This window comes from Thalia democratica, chromosome 8, assembly GCF_965202585.1.
Source record: "Thalia democratica chromosome 8, ktThaDemo2.hap1.1, whole genome shotgun sequence".
NCBI lineage: Eukaryota > Metazoa > Chordata > Thaliacea > Salpida > Salpidae > Thalia > Thalia democratica.
Genome location: NC_139172.1, coordinates 48628679 through 48645825, shown reverse-complemented (window position 1 = coordinate 48645825; position 17147 = coordinate 48628679).

Genomic DNA, 17147 nt, shown 5'->3' with positions numbered 1-17147 from the left:
ATAAATAACACCATAGTTGCTTGAATCATCGTGAAATCAAAATTACAACTATCTTGAGTATCTAACTTTGAATAAACCTTATTTCAGGACTGTTGATTGAAGCTATACCAACTAAAATTGGTTTTATTAAATGAGATTAAATTTAAATTTTTTGTAGTTATTTCAAAGTTCACTATTCAAAAATTACTAAAAAACCATAAGCATTAAAATTTACACAGGGTTACACTGACTTTAGGAAAATTTTCTCCAAGTTTTCAAAATTCTTCCAGGTTTTGTTAAAGTACTTGTTTTGATTCTATTTATAGATAAAACTTAATTTTTGAGGTTAAAAACTGTGCTAAAATATATAATTACACTAAAAAGATATTGTAAAGATAAATTAAATGTATTTTTGAAAGAAATCTTTTGATGATGACACAAAATTTTCATTTATATCATAAAATTTGTATTGAATAAAAAGTTTCTACTTAACATGTAGATATTGTTAAAAATTCCAGATTTTACCATGTTTTTTAGTGACTTTTATTAAAAATTCCAGGTTTTCCCAGTATTTTTTAAGATTTCTTCATTTCCAAGATTTTCAATGTTCTTTTTTAGTCTAAATTGTCAATTTATAGGCTTTTTCGGTTAACCAAGTTAAATAGCTACCCTGTTAACATAGCTCTAATTTTGGATAGACAATTTATTTGGTAAAATTAACTTCAGTTTTTTTTAATGGTAGACTCAAGGAATAATTATAGTAAAACAAAAATAAAAATCATAATTTAGCTAAGCTTTAGGTATACTTAAAAATAAACAAATAAAATATAAAAACCTTATAAAATGATAACTCTTGCATAAACTTAGAAATAAAAATATATGATTTTTTTTTACTTTAAAAAAAGTTTAAATAAAATTCAAAAATGTCACAATATTAATAAGATAATTAATAAAAGGAAACTAAAAGACCTTGTGAGTATGATTTAATACAAACCATTTGATCTAACAGAATTTACACAACTTATAAATTAAAAAAAAAAATTATCATTTATTTTTATTACTGCAATTTATGCTAGAGTTTTTATTTTCTATATATATTCTCTAGGTTCAAAAATTGAACTGTTGTAAATATTTCAGTAGATTTATAAACAAAATTTTATTTGAAAAAAATCAAAACTCTTACTTGACAGCAATTGTGTTGTTCACAAACTTTGTTAAAAAAAAGAATTTAAAACACACACTTATTAATCAAATTTATTAGGTTTGTAGCTTGATGCTATAACACATAAAACTGGTTTGATTGAAACTAGATTAAACTTTTACTTCCAGTTGTTTTTTCAACATTTAATATTCAAAACATCACTAAAAACCCATAAGCATTAAATTCAACACTGATTTTCAAATTATTCTGAGTTTCTAACTTTTAATTAACCCTAATTAAAGATTGTTGCTTCAAGGTCTAACAGCTAAAATTGGTTTTATTGAAATGAGAATAAACTTTTGTTTCCTGTGGTTATTTCAATATTTAATATTTATTAAAAACAGCAGCATTTAATTTAACACTAGGTTGCCACTGAATTTAGGAAATTTTTCTCCAGGTTTCAAAGTTCTTGTTTTAGGGTCTACTTTTAGATTAAACTAGATTTTTGTGGTTAAAAAATGTGTAAATTAGTATAAAAACCATAAAGACTAAAGGTTTTTTAGGTTTATGAGTAATTTTAATTCAAATTTTCTGGTATTCAAGTCTGTTTCAAGATTTTTCAAGTTCAAGGTTTATATTGGCCTAAATTGTCAAATTACAGATTTTCCTGGATTCCAGGTAAACTAACATACCTGTAAATACATATGTAGTTTAGTTTTTAGTTAAACAATTTATAAGTTCATAATAATTCCAGATATTTTAATGGTAGACTCAAAAATGACTCGGATAAAAAAGTTATTTAGAGATTTATAAAAATTAATAAGGTTTTAAGAAGTATCTAAAGTTACCTTATTTTTTTTATAAATAACACCATAGTTGCTTGAATCATCGTGAAATCAAAATTACAACTATTCTGAGTACCTAACTTTGAAACAAACTTTTTTCAGGATTGTTGCTTCAAGCTATACCAACTAAAATTTGTTTTATTAGATGAGATCAAATTTTATTTTCTTTAGTTATTTCAAAATTCACTATTCAAAAATCATTAAAAAACCATAAGCATTAAAATTTAAACAGGGTTGCCACTGACTTTAGGAAAATGTTCTCCAAGTTTTCAAAATTCTTCCAGGTTTTCTTAAAGTACTTGTTTTGATTCTATTTAAAGATTAAACTTGGTTTTTGAGGTTTAAAACTGTGCTAAAATATATAATCACACTAAAAAGATATTGTATAGGTACATTAAATGTATTTTTGGTAAAAAACTTTTGATGATGACACAAAATTTTCATTTATATCATAAAATTTGTATTGAATAAAAAGTTCCTACTTAACATGTAAAAATGTTAAACATTGCAGATTTTACCATGTTTTTTAATGATTTTTATTAAAAATTCCAGGTTTTCCCAGTAACTTTAAGATTTCTTCATTTCCAGGGTTTTCAATACTTTTTTTTGCCTAAATTGTCAAGTTACAGGCTTTTTCAGTTAACTAAGTTAAGTACCTACCCTTTAACATAGGTGCAGTTTTTAAAAAAAAAATTTATTTAGTAAAATTAACTTCAGTTTTTTTCAATGGTAGACTCAAGGAATAATTCTAGTAAAACAAAAATAAAAATCATAAGTTAGCTAAGCTTTAGGTAAACTTGAAAAAAAACACACAAAATAAAAAATCCTTAGAAAATGATAACTATTGCAGAAACTTTAGAAATAAAAATATATGATTTTTTTTTACTTTAAAATAGGTTTAAATAAAATTTTAAAATGTCACAATATTAATAACATAATTAATAAAATGAAACTAAAATACCTTGTGAGTATGATTTAATACAAAGAATTAACACAACTTTTAATTAAAAAAAGTTATTATTTATTTTTATTACTGAAGTTTATGCTAGAGTTTTTATTTTCTATATATATTCTCTAGGTTAAAAAATTGAACTGTTGTAAATATTTCAGTAGATAAATAAAAAAAAATTTATTTGAAAAAAACCAAAACTCTTACTTGACAGCAATTGAGTTATTCACAAACTTTGTTGAAAAGGAAATTAAAACACACACTTGACTATATATACTATATCTATAGAATTTTCTAGAACTTTTATGAACAATATGGCTTTATTTTCACTATTATTTTTTTAATCAGGGTCTAAAATTAAGGACTAACGAAACTACTTACCAATGTAATTACTTTAAACCAGTGGTCGTTAAGGTGTACATAGGTGCACACTCATGTAAAAATTATTTTTGAGTACATAAATTATTCAAGTATCGCTAAAAAAAACTAAATTTTAATCTAGTTTATTTATTTTTAAGAATGAAATTTAACACTTTAGCAAATTCTAGCCCTGATAAATTTTTTTCAACCAACTTGTTGAAAAACAGCCATTTTTGTACTTCCAATACATTTAATGTGATTTAATCAAAATTGTAAAATATATTTTCTTAGCAAAACCTCATTTAGATTTTTTTTACAGTAAATTTTAAATACATGGAAAAGGTTAGAATAGAGCTTATTTTTGATTTTATCAAGTTTTCTAATTTAAACTTTGTGCTACTAATGAAATTACTATTGTTACGATGAAATATAATGTATGTTACAATTTTTTCAGCATCATTTTAACATACAAAATAATTTGATACAATAAACATAAATAATTATATTTCTGATAAGTTTAATATCAAAAATTTAATAATACAGTGAAAGTTTTTATAACTCTTATCTCTTAGGATAACTCCGTCTATTCTTAATTTGTCTTAGAATTGCCACACCTTCCGAATTCCAGGGTTGCCAAACAACCTTGACACCTAAAAAAATAATTATTTAAAATTTAGGTAAAAAATACTTGAAAATTTCTATAGTTTGAGAAATTTTGAAGATAATCTTTAATTTTGAAAATAATACCTCACCAAAATACCTGGAGAAACCTAAAAATTTAAAAAGATTAAATATCTTTAAAAGTAAAAATTAGATTTGACACTTTAATATATTAAATTTTTTTTTTCCATATTATAAAAGTGTTTTTTACAAAAAACATGTTAAGTAACTTTGAGTATCTTTTCCATGCTCTTTTACTATTTAAGATAATTTTTAACTTATAACTTAAATTTAAACTAAAAATAGACTCAATAACTTGTAATTTCAAAAACCTAAAATAAAAGGAGAATGCATGCAAGAATTATACTAGAAACATGTGGCAACCCTTGTTCACTTAATTTACTCATAATTAGTCAAAATTTGAAAGTTTAGAAAACATCAGTTTGACACTGGCCAGTGTGATTTTTTTAATTCAGGGTAGTTTTATTTTGATTTTAAAATTGTAATTTATTTAAATCTCATATTAAATTTAGATATTCAAGTTTTAACAGTTGAATACTTTAAAACTAATAGTTTTGAAAAGTCTCCTTGATTTATTTTGTGGGTATTAAAAACTTTTTAAAGGACTTTCAAAAATTTAGGATTGAAGTAGCGTTTTTTCAGGAATTTTTTTTTTGACCTAAAGAATGGTTAACCTTCTTTATAAAAATCTCAGCTCAGAGTTGCCTCTCACTCAGGGTACTTTGGGTATTTAAGAAAATTTAAAAAACTTCAGGATAATTTAGTAAAAGTCAGGATATTTGAGTATGTCTATCAAACGCGGGAAAGTTTTAATTTTTGCAAACATTCAGAAGAGCTTAAAGATTTCTAAAAGTCTCAGGCTGTATTAATTCTAGATTTTGATAAATATTAAATAAATTAAGTTAAATTGTTTTTTATATTTTATAAAAAAATTACTAAAAACTTGATTTGAATTTATTTTAAAAAGCTTTTTTTTAACAAAAAAAAAGACAATTTTAAGTTACCAAGAGCAGTTCCTTTGAATCAAATTGTTAAGTATCACAAAAATATTTTTACAGATTACTTACACACGGTGAATACTTTCACATCTGTTCAAAAATTCTGTCAGAGATCAGAGCGCCTGGCAACTCAAAAGGATAAGAGGGACCTCTGATGATAAACTTACTTCCATGAAATGCGAACCATTATGTGATGGAGGTCACTTGTTCAAGTATAAGGTAAACTTTTTTTAAATAAAATAAAATCTAGTGAGATACATTCAAGTAAAATTTTCAAAACTTTACCCAATTAAAAAAGCTTACCTTGACTCAGATAAGTCTATTTGTATAAACTAGGCTTATTTAAAAATATTTATAAATATTTGATAACTTTTAAAATGTAAAGTCATTATGGTACTATTTATACAATTTTAGGTATTTAAGGCTAATTTTTTTTTTATTTAATTAATAGCTATGCATCATAAAAAAAGTAGTTTAACTACTCATTAAAGTACTTATAAAAAAACTTATAAAATATTATAAAATAATTGGTTTTACAAATAATATTTTGAAGTATTAAATTGAAAAAAAGAATCTATAACTTTAATTATATTTAATTCTTTAAAATGAAATAATAAAAACACGTATATTTTAGGAAACGGAATGGGAAGCTTCATATCAGCGCAGCATCAGACAAACAGACCAGGGCAGTGGACAAAAGTTAGTAGAGAAGTTAACGAGGAAATACAGCTTTCAATGGACTCAAAGTTTTTAAATGCTTCATTTGTCTTTTTTTCGACCTTTTGTTTAAATAAAATAGTTAACTGATTCAAATAAAAGAAAATACAATTCAAATGCGTGGTATTTAATACACTGTTTATACAATATTATTAGGTGTTAGTTAAATTGTTACAATATTTTTGCTAAATTAATATATAAGAAAGGGATGTGCAACGTTTTTGTTCTGCAGGCCAGACGTGTAAAAATTGGTTGTTGATTCGCCAGCACATTTAAATTTCATTTAATACAAGAAAACAAACAAATAATTTTTGCTAAAAGACTTATTCTGTAAGTTTTCAATATAAATAAATTTTATATTTCTTTTAAGTCAAGCCATTTTAAACCATTTATATGCATTTTAACTTTTAGATTTCCTATGTAACTGGGCCTCTCACAGGCCGGATTCCCTTCAAGTCCTGTAAATATTTTTCAAAATGGTTATTTTCTCTCCGTGTACCCTAAAGTAAGTAGCGTTTTTTCAGGATAGTTTTTTTGACCTAAAGAATGGCTAACCTTCTTTATAAAAATCTCAGCTCAGGGTTGCCTCTCACTCAGGGTAGTTTTGGTATTAAGAAAGTTTAAAAAACTTCAGGATAATTTAGTAAAATTAAGGATATTTGAGTATGTCTATCAAACGCGGGAAAGTTTTAATTTTTACAAACATTCAGGAGAGCTTAAAGATTTCTAAAAGTCTCAGGCTGTATTAATTCTAGATTTTGATAAATATTAAATAAAATAAGTTTAATGGTTTTTTATATTTTATAAAAAAATTACTAAAAACTTGATTTAAATTTATTTAAAAAAGCTTTTTTATTAACAAAAAATTAAAGACAATTTTAAGTCAACAAGAGCAGTTTTCTTTGAATTGAATTGTTAAGTATCACAAAAATATTTTTACACAGTACTTACATCACGGTGAATACTTTCACATCTGTTCAAAAAATTCTACCAAAGATCAGAACGCCTGACAACTCCATAGGATAAGAGGGACCTCTGATGATAAACTTACTTCCATGAAATGAGAAACTTGATGTGATGGAGGTCACTTGGTAAAGAATAAGGTAATATTTTTTTAAATAAAATAATATCTATCGATTTATTGTAGAATTTTCAATTTTTTAATCAAAGTATTATTATTATAAGTTATAATTAGAATGACCATAAGCTAAAGGTTTGTGGGTTGCTCAGGTAAATTTTTCAAAACTTTACTAATTTAAAACTGGTTTATATTTTACAAAGGCTCACCTTGACTAAGATATTTTTTTTTAAACTAGACTTAATTAGATGTATTTATAAATCTCTGACAACTTTTAAATGTAAAGTAATCATGGTACTATTTATACAATTTTAGGTATTTAAGGCTAGATATTTTATTTGATAGCTATGCATCATAAAAGTAGTAGCTTAACTATTCATTAATGTACCTATAAAAAAACTTGAAAAATATATTATATTAGTTGGTTTTCAAATAATCTTTTGAAGTACTAAATTAAAAAGAAAATATCATAAACTTTAATTACATTAACTTTTTAACATGAAATAATTAAAACACATATATTTTAGGAAACTGAATGGGAAGCTTCATATCAGCGCAGCATCAGACAAACAGACCAGGGCAGTGGACAAAAGTTTAGTAAAAAGTTGACGAGGAAATACAGCTTTCAATGGACTCAAAATTTCTAAATGCTTTATTTGTCATTTTTTCGCCCTTTTGTTTAAATAAAATAATTAACTGATTCAAATAAAAGAAAATACAATTCAAATGCGTAGTATTTTATTAACTGTTTATACAATATTATTAAGTATTAGTTAAATTGTTACAATGTTTTTGCTAAACTAATATTTAAGTAAGGGATGTGCAACGTTTTTGTTCTGCAGGCCAGACGTGAGAAAATTGGTTGTTGATTCGCAAGCACATTTAAATTTTATTTTATACAAGAAAACAAATAAATAATAGTTTTTAACATTAATAAATTTTTAATTTCTTTTAAGTCAAGCCTTTTTAAACCATTTATATGCATTTTAACTTTTAGATTTCTTATGTAACATGGCCTCTCACAGGCCGGATTCACTTCAAGTCCTGAAATATTTTTCAAAATTTTTCAAAATGAAATTATTTTCTCTCCGTGTACCCTAAAGTAAGGGTTGAGCACTACAACTAAAAATAATAACGTGAAAAACTCACATCCCCTCACATCCAACAAGATACCTCAAAAATCTATTATAAAGACCACATAAGATGTTTTTCGCTCTTAATCATTAAGTCCAGAATATTTTGTTCAGTTTCAAGTTATGTCCTTACCTCTGGCTCCTGTTCATGCCTCCCTGTTGCCCTTTTGCTGCTCATGACCCCTTAAATTTTTGTATTGGTCCTTAAGAAGGCAACTTGGTCTAATTTCAGAAACCCTGATCTAGAGCTAATCAACACAAACTTATATAGTTGGGTTTAACTTAAATTTTTTACTGAATTGTTGTAACTATTGAAGTTTTGTAAACTTAAAAGCTTAAATAATTAATTATTCTCAGACAATCATCTGCCACTAAAAATCATCTGCCACTACAAAAACAAATATTGTAGAAATATTCAGTTAAGTAGATTATTACCTTACCTTTTAGAAAACCACTTCTGGTTAAAATCAATAAACAAAAAAATATTAGAAAAGTTAAAGTTAAAGCTTGTACTATACAAATATATTTATTACTTATAGTTTTTTTAGTCAAAATTTTCTAGTGAAATTTCTTGACTTTTTTTAATCATCTATTAATAAATGTAATAAAATAAATATTTTACAGAATACTTACACCACGGTGAATACTTTCACATCTGTCTAAATAGTTCTACTAGAGATCAGAAAGCCTGACAACTCAGTAGGATAAGAGGAACCTCTGATGATAAACTTACTTTCATGAAATGAGAACCATTATGTGATGGAGGTCACTTGTTCAAGTATAAGGTAAATTTTTTTTAATAAAATAATATCTAGTGAATTATTGTAGAATTTTCAATTTTTAATCAAAGTGTTGATTATTATAAGTTCTAATTAGAATGAACATTAACTAAAGGTTTTCAGGGTTGCTTAGGTAATTTTTTAAAAACTTCACCCATTTAAAACTGGTTTATATTTTATAAAAGCTAACCTTGACTAAGATATTTTTTTTTGCAAAACTAGGCTTATTTAGAAGTATTTATAAATATTTGACAACTTTTAAAATGTCAAGTCATAATGGTACTATTTATACAATTTTAGGTATTTAAGGCTAGCTTATTATTTATTTAATTAATAGCTATAAATCATAAAAGTAGTAGCTTAACTATTAACTAATGTACCTATAAAAAAACTTATAAAATATTTTAAATTTATTGGTTTTACAAATAATCTTTTGAAGTATTAAGTTGAAAGAAAAATTAAAAAATCAATAACTTTAATTATATTTAATTCTTTAAAATGAAATAATTAAAACACGTATATTTTAGGAAACGGAATAGGAAGTTTTATATCAGCGCAGCATCAGACAAACAGACCAGGGCAGTGGACAAAAGTTTAGTAGAAAAGTTGACCAGGAAATACAGCTTTCAATGGAATCAAAATTTTTAAATGCTGTATTTGTCCTTTTTTCGCACTTTTGTTTAAATAAAATAATTAACTGATTCAAATAAAAGAAAATACAATTCAAATGCGTAGTATTTTATTAACTGTTTATACAATATTATTAAGTATTAGTTAAATTGTTACAATGTTTTTGCTAAATTAATATTTAAGTAAGGGATATGTAAGTCTTTGGTTTAGCAGGCCAGATGTAAAAAAAATTGGTTGCTGATTCGCTAGCACATTTAAATTTGATACGAGAAAACATTTTTTTATGCCAAAAGACTCAAACTATATGTTTTTTTGATAAATATATATCATTTATATGCATTTAAACTTTTAGATTTTTTATCTAACTGGGCATCTCATGGGCCGGATTGTTTTTAAGTCCTGTAAGTATTTTCAGAATGGTGGTTTTCTCTCTGTGTGCCCTAAAGTAAGGGTTGAGCAATACAACTAAAAATATTAATGTCCAAAACTTAAAAAATTGTCCCCTACATCCAACAAGATATCTTAAAAATCTATTATAAAGACCACATAAGGTTTTTTCGCTCTTCATCATCAAGTCCAGACTATTTAGTTCAGTTTCAAGTTATGTCCTCGTGGTCACCTCTGGCTCCTTTGCTCTTCACGCCTCCGTGTGGCCATGCTGCTCATGAGCCCCTTAATTTTTGTACTGGCCCTCAATGAGGCCACTTGGTCTAATTTCAGAAACCCTGATCTAAAGCTGATAAACAAAAACTTATTTAGTTGGGTTTAATTTAATAGATTTTATTAGTAAATTGTTGTAACTATTTGAATTTTTTAAACTGAAAAGCTAAAATATTTAAATATTTTAAACTTTAAATTAAATGAAAAAATCATCTGCCACTACAAAAACAAATATTGTAGAAATATTCAGTTAAGTAGAACTTTACCTTACCTTTTAGAAAACCACTACTGGTTGAAAGCAATAAAAAAAACTATGTACAAAAGCTTGTACTGAACAGTTATATTTATTACTTATAGTTTTTTTGAGTCAAACTTTTCTAGTGAATTTTCTTGACTGTTTTTAATGTATTAATTAAAGTAATAAAATAAAATTTTTTCAGAGTATTTGCACCATGGTGAATACTTTCACATCTGTTTAAAAAATTCTACCAGAGATCAGAACGCCTGGCAACTCAATAGGATAAGAGGGACCTCCGATGATAAACTCGCTTCCATGAAATGAGAAACAATATGTGATGGGATCACTTGTTTAAGTATAAAGCAGGGGCGTAGCGTCGGGAGGGACGCTGGCGCATGCGTGCCACCCAAAAAAAAAGTAGTAAAAAAAATGTAATATCTTTATTGTTTATTTTTTCTGATTAATTTGCCGTTTTTCAACTAAATTTTTCTAGTATTTGAAAAGTAAAACGAAATTTCAAATACCAATTAGTGACAAGTTAGGGAAATTACCCAGTATACCGATTCGGTGCGTGATTTCAAATGTGCACCAATGTTGATGCAAAACTCCATAAGGAAAAATTTTATAACTTCATTAACTTCATAAGAATTTACACTCAAACAGTACGCAACCAGTTAGTGCACCGGAGTAGTATAACCTTATGAGAGAATTTTCTACAAGGACAAATGCTAACATTTTGTTAGTAAACCATAAAGCTAAACCTGTTTTATAGTGATAATGATTCAAGAATAAACAAATAGTAGTAAAAATATCAATTAACAACTGCTCATAAAATAAAAATAAATTGAAGAACAAAAATATTAACAACATAATTTAAAAGACAGTTAACAAAAAAAAAAAACAAATAATAAATAAACAGTTTATACTGTGATTGCAGTTTTAATCTCACTGTACAAAAAGTATTCTTTAAATTACCCTAAACTTAAAATTTTTATTAAAAGTAGTTTTTTTTTTGTTAAGATAACAAACAAATCAAAAAAGTTAAAAATTAATCAATTTTTGTAGCTAGTTATTTTAAAATTTCTTCAGTCACATCATGAATAATATTATAGCAACTTGTAAAACAGATTTTTTACAATCAATATTTAGTCTTAAAGACTTAATTAATTAATTTTAAATTAAAATTTTTTTAATTTTAAATCAAGTTTAAATGTTATTTAAAAAAAATTCTTTCTCCCCTCTGTTTGTAGTATTTAAAAAATGCTATTCCCTAAAGATCATAGAAAAACTGATTTCAAGATAAATGAAAAGCTATATTTCTTGTGAATTTTTAAAAGCATGGAAAAGGTTGACCTTCAAAAATTTATCTTTTAAACTTTTTGTTTTGTATCAGAAACATTTAGTAAAATCTTTCCAAACACTAAGGATAACTCAAGATTCTAAAAAGTTTTGGGAAACTTTAGTATGACTCAGTTAAAACTAGGATAACTTTTTTAGTTTCTTATAAAATTAAATATTTTTAAGCTCAGGCTGACTAAGGATATATTTGTTTTTTTTTGTTAATTCAGGGTAGATTTAGTGGTTTTAAAAGCTTTTTTTTAAGAGCCTAGTTTCTATTAGTTTAAAAACAATAAAAAATATCTTTAAAATAATTTAAAATGCCTATGATGACACATGATATTTTTAAACTAACTCAGGACAGTTATTTTGACTCAAAGAGTGGCAAGGCAATCTTGATATCTTCAAAGTTGGTTGTTTTTTAAAAATTTGTTTTATAATACTAAATAAAAAGTAAAAATATGTTTTCATTAATTTTAGATTATTATCAAAAAAAATATGCAAAGTAGTATTGTATGGAATGTTGCAAGTCTAAAAATATGTCAGATAGGAAAATTATCTGAAGTTCAAAAACTTGAATTGAAAAATAGCAGACCAACACCAGATATTGCTATTACTCAAGACTGCAGTTCAAGTGGTATGAAATTTTAATTTTTGTTTATATTTCAGATTTTCTTCATTTGTTAAGATATATTTTTACAGTTTTATATTGTAATATATCCAAAAATGTAGAAGTTAAAACAAAAAAAAAACTTGCTCTTTAGATTTTTTCTAAAAAAAAATAAAAAATTTAAGACTTTTAATTTTAATACTGAAGATTTAAAATTTTTATATAAAAGATAGAGATAGTATATTAAAAGCTGCAACAAACTAAAAGTATGAGTTATTTTGAGTTTAATACAATTCTATTTGTTGATATAAAATAAACATTGAAAATTATCTAGAAAATGCACAGAGAAAATGTTTATAGGCATTAATTGTTATACTTAGTTGACTATTTATTTGTAGTTTAAGGCAATAGGGGGGTAAGCCAAGTTTTTTAGAAGTTGATCTTATTTTATAAATTTTTTTCTAAGCAATAAGGTGCTTTTTATTTTAATAAAAAATTCGAATTATTTTTTGAGATATGACTAGTCAAAGTTGGGCCGCATAATAGGTTCTCTATTGGAAGGGAAAGACTATTTTGTTTAAAATCTATCTCCTCCTACATTTTTTAAGCAATCTTCTTCAAACTTTAACAGTTTAATCTTTATACAATAATAAAATAACATTACTTGTGAATTTTAAAAATTGTAGTAACAATGTATTTTTTATGAAAAATAAAAATAAATTTTAAAGATTTTTTATAAAGTATTTATTTATTTTAATTATCAAAATTCATAAATTACGTTTTTTTTTTGTAAAGTAAGGATCATTTTCTAAAATTTAAAAAGATTGCTTGAAAAATGAAGAAGAAGATAGATTTTTAATAATCTTTTAAATTTCCCAGAAAATTGACCCTGATAAAATTGCGGTCCATACATTTGTATTGGTATCTTTTTACAAAAAATAAAACATCTCAAATGTTAAATGATATTCATGCATTCTATAAAAACTGGCTTATAGTTTGTAATTTAAGCTTTCATATAAAAGCGAAAGTTAATTTTTGTAAAAAAAAAGTGTTTAACCACCCTCCCCTCTATGGCCTTAATTTATTTACTTTTTTATTTGAAAAATTGTGAGTTAGTTGTACTTTATAAATTTCATAAATATAATTATATTGTTGGTTGAGTCATAAAGAGTTTTGTTTATTTTCTATTATCAACAAAAACAGTTTATGACACACTTACTTGAAAGCTGTACTTTTAAAATAACTTTATTAAAAGAAATATAATTGTAAGTTTTCACAGAAATTTTAAAGTCTACAAATAAACAGTTTTTTTCATTTTAAAGCAACCTATGCAACTTATCAGGAAATTGTTATTTTCATAATACAAAAAGTATAATAAAAACAATTATTTAGACCTACATGAGTGTTTTGTATGTATTAAAACTTAATGAGTTTTTAGAAAAATAACCCCTAAAAATTGTTAAAGATTTTTAGTTGTTAGAAATTGAAATTAAAATTTATTAATTTTTATAATTAGTTGACTACTTATTTGTAGTTTAGTTTATATACTTTTTTATTTGAAAAATTGTGAGTTAGTTGTACTTTATAAATTTCATAAATTATAACTATATTGTTGGTTGAGTCATAAAGAGTTTTGTTTATTTTCTATTATCAACAAAAACAGATAATGACACACTTATTTAAAAGTTGTACTTTTAAAATAACTTTATTAAAAGAAATATTATTGTTAGTTTTCACAGAAATTTTAAAAGTTTACAAAAAATCAGTTGTTTTTCATTTTAAAGCAATCTATGCAAGTTATCAGGAAATGGTAATTTTCATAGTACTAAAAGTATTATATTAACAATTATTTAGACTAACACGAGTGTTTTGGATATTTAAAATTTAATGAGCTTTTAGAACAATAACCCCTTAAAAATTGTTAAAGATTTTTTAAAGGGCACTCAGCTAAGTTTTTTTGTTTTAAAGAAGGCAACCCTAAAGCTTTGTGTTACTATAATATTTGTTTAGTGTTGTTTAATAGGTAGAAAGTTCAAGAGAAAATTCAACAAGGAGTATTACACAACGCATAAGTGGCTGTGTGGATGTGAATATACTTTAGCTCTGTACTGTTTTCCTTGCATATTGTTTGGTGGTGAGGATGCTTGGACCAAATCAGGTTTTAAAAATTTAGGAAAAATTGCTGAAAGAACTAGAACCCATGCCAATTCGCCAAAGCACATCGACAACATGGTATCATTTAATTTACTCGGCAAAAATTGTATACAAGCTCATTTGAGCAAAAGCTACCAGAATAGCATTGATAAACACAATCAAGAAGTACTGAAAAACAGAAAAGTATTGTTAACTATAATTGATAGTGTGCTTTTCTGTGGCTTCCAAGAAATAGCTTTGAGAGGGCATAATGAAATGGAAGATTCTTTAAACCCTGGTGGCTTTAGATCTTTGCTTAAGTTTGCTAGCAAACTTGACAAAGATCTTAAAATGCACTTTGAAACAAGTAAAGCATTTTCAGGGTTGTCTCCAACTATACAAAATGAAATTTTGTTGTGTGCCTTGGAAATTTACAGGAAGGAAGTTATATCTCAAGTACGGCAGACAAACTTTGTAGCAGTAATTGCGGACGAAACAACAGATGTGAGCGTGCAAAACCAATTGTCTATAGTGATAAGATATATCAACAATGACAGTGTCGTTGAGAGGTTTTGGGGTTTTTTTCAGCCAAAAAGAGTAAATGCAGAAGGTATTTCAGAAGTTATTTTAAATGAGCTGGAGAAAATCCTGCAGGGTGACAAAAAAAAATTAATTGCTCAGACTTATGACGGTGCTTCAGTCATGAAGGGAAGAATAGGAGGGGTTCATGTTAAAGTAAAGGAAGTTTATAAAAACACTTATTACGTACATTGTGCTGCTCATCAGCTAAATTTGGTGCTTTCGATGGCTGCTAGCTGCAACCGAGAGGCAAAACTTTTTTTCGCTAAATTGGATCAAATTCCTACTTTTTTTCTAAGTCACCAGAAAGAAGACGAGTAGTTGAAGTAAATGTTCCATCTGGATGCAAAACTAGATGGAACTACAACTCAAAAACCGTATGCAAAGTTGCAGAAAGGAAAACCGAGTTACTAACAGGATTTGAATACTTTGTTGTTCACACTGACAGTTACGGCTATTCAACTATAGCTGCGGCAGAAAACTGCATAAGAATCTTAAATGATGAAAAGTTCAACTTTTGGTTGAAGATTTTTTTTAAGCTTATGCCAGAAGTAGATATTTTGTATAACGTAATGCAAAGCACTAATCTAACTGTGCAAAAAGTCGAACAACATGTGAAAAATTTTCAAGATGCTGTTAATAGAGTTCGTAATTCTAGTGTTACAGATCATGCAAACATATGCCTCTCTTCTTCCGCCAAAGAAGTTTGTGATAGTGTAAGGGTAAATGTTGCTAAAAGATTTAACTTTTCAGGACACTTGAGAATATCCCAGTTGTTTTTAGAAAATATGTATTCGTTTTATTTAAAATGTTTTCCTTTTGACCTTATCGAAGCAGTGAACAACTTTTATCCTGTTGTCAATTGTAAAAAGCTACAAACCGAATTAATGGTTATTTATAATCGACAAGAAATGCACAAAGGGGGATTAGTAAAATTTCTGCTGTACATAAAGAATAACAATCTTTCTGATAGTTTTTGTGAAACTATAAAACTTCTAGAAATTTTAATAACCATACCTATGTGTTCAACTGAAGCTGAAAGGACATTTTCATCTCTAAAGAGAATAAAAACATATTTAAGAAATACCATGGGTCAGTCTAGACTAAACTCCCTAAGTGTTATTTCTGTTGGTAGAGACTTAATTAAAAACTTTAGTGGTTTTAATGAGGAAGTTATGAATTTATTTATAAACAAAAAAGATAGAAGGATGCATTTTCATTACAAAGGTTAAAAATATGCATTTAAGTTTTTGTTTAGGACAAACATAGATTTTTCTTTGTAAGTACTTTAGCTTTTGATAAACATGACATGTTTCAGATATATGTTTTTTATTGTTATATATTATTACCTGTAGTTTTTTTTTACAAATTCTGTGTTTTGTCTGACTTAAATTACATTTTATTTCGTTAATATTTTCGAAGTTGTTTAGCTATTTTATATAAAAAAATTTGCTTTTGTAGGAATTCAGATATTCATATATTTTGTAGATAGATATTCAGTTTTACTGTCATTAAGTCTTACGTTTAAAACTTGCCATATAACTTTTTTTCGTTATGTAATGTGTTCTACAATTTTCATTAAATGTTTCTTTTATGACAAGTTTTGATTTGTATTTTATTAAAATTTAAAAAAAAGCTAAGTTCAACTTGTTTTAACTTTTTTATAATTCAGATTTAATTTTCTAGCATTAATACCCAACTTACATTTAATAAGCAAGCAATATGTTCTATTAATAACATTTCAGTTTCTTTTACTAAAACATAATTTTGTGTAACACATAAAATGCAATGAGGTGTTGTTATCACTGTTGTATTGTAAATTTATGAGATTGATATTTTTTCTTAAATAAAACATATACTTTCGTTTTTTTGAATATATTCATTTTTAAAGATATAAAATTTACTGTAAGTAGTAAAAACATTTTTTTTAGTAAGTTTACATTTGTATAAGTATAAGTAGTTTTAATAAAATTTATACTTTTTTTAATTATTTAATTTTGTAATATTTAATTATTTTTAAAAACAGTTGCTTTGAACTTATTTTACTTAATGAATTTTTTTTAATTATATTATTTATAAAAAGATCTTTTTATAGCTAATTACAAAAGTTGCAACTTAGGGGATTTTTTGAGATAAAAAGTTGCGCACCCCCTGACCAAAACACCACGCTATGCCACTGGTATAAAGTACATTTTTTTTAATATAATAAAATCTAGTGAGTTATTGAAGGATTTTAAATTTTTTAATCAAAGTGTTGTTCATTATTAGCTATAATTAGAATGAACATAAACTAAAGGTT